Source organism: Rhinopithecus roxellana, chromosome 1 (genome assembly GCF_007565055.1).
Source record: "Rhinopithecus roxellana isolate Shanxi Qingling chromosome 1, ASM756505v1, whole genome shotgun sequence".
Lineage (NCBI taxonomy): Eukaryota > Metazoa > Chordata > Mammalia > Primates > Cercopithecidae > Rhinopithecus > Rhinopithecus roxellana.
The window spans coordinates 96,683,566-96,684,747 of NC_044549.1; the positions used below are offsets into that span (position 1 = coordinate 96,683,566).

General features: G+C 43.0%; 1 non-coding gene across 1 annotated transcript; it reads right to left on the minus strand.

The window, feature by feature from the left end:
- Positions 1-692: 692 nt before the first annotated feature.
- On the minus strand, positions 693-765 carry LOC115892134. The gene has a single exon (XR_004052020.1). It is a non-coding gene; the product is annotated as a small nucleolar RNA SNORD36 (small nucleolar RNA).
- Between the last annotated feature and the right edge of the window lie 417 nt (positions 766-1,182).

Genomic DNA, 1,182 nt, shown 5'->3' on the forward strand with positions numbered 1-1,182 from the left:
CCTTTTTTTGTTTTAAATTAGAGACTGAGTCTCAATCTTGCCTAGGCTGAAGTGCAGTGGCACTATCTCGGCTCACTGCAACCTCTGCCTCCCGGGTTCAAGTGATTCTCCTGTCTCAGCCTCCTAAGTAGCTGGGATTACAGGTGCCCACCATTGTGCCTGGCTAATTTTTGTATTTTTAGTAGAGATGGGATTTCACTGTGTTGGCCAGGGTGGTCTCAAACTCCTGACACAAAAGCTTTTTTGTTGTTGTTGTTTCTGGCTGGAGAATTTATACTATTGTAATTATTTTTAGGTACAGAAAACAGTGTACATTTAACCCAGTTTAGTGGCAAGTTCTTTAGCCTTTGCCTTTTTGAGCTTGGTGATGTGAGCCACAGACTTGGGACTCAGGACATTGCCTCCCCAGTGATGGCGGATCTCATCGTGTCTGTCATTGTAATTGGTCCTGTTAGCTTCCACCAGCTTAGCCAAAGTGCCTTTTTCTTCCGAGATAACCTGTATGAAGGTGACAGTGATGCAGGTCTTCCTGTGGACCAGACGTCCCAGTCTTGCCTTCCCCTTCATAATGCAGTAAGGAACTCCCATTTTACAAAAAAAGGCAGGCAAGAAGACAACGAGCTGGAAGAAAGCATTAGCTGAAGAATATATTTTGACCAAAAGCAGTAAATTTCAAAGCTAGCTTGGTAGCAATTGCTCAGGGTTAAAAAGCTCACGGATTTGCACTTCAAGGTTGAATTCAGTGAGAGATTCACATCATCACAAAAAAGCTTTTAAAAGCACGTGTTTATATTTACTGACATAAAAATCCAGGACAAATTGTTGAGTAAAAGAGCAGAGAAGATAATAAACTAAATTATATGTAAAATTGTGTAATCCATGTGAGAATTTCATCACACACCTGGAATGTTTTCTTCCCAGTCACCAAAACGTTGAGTTGAGCCACCTTGCCTGTGATTTCGGGAAACTGTCTACTTCTTTTTTTTTTTTCTTTTAGACAGTTTTGCTCTTGTTGCCCAGCCTGGAGTGCAATGGTGTGATCTCGGCTCACTGCAACCTCCGCCTCCCAGTTTCAAGCGATTCTCCTGCCTCAGCCTCCCAAGTAGCTGGGATTACAGGCATGCGCCACCACACCCAGTTAACTTTGTATTTTTAGGAGACGGGTTTCTCCATGTTGGTCAG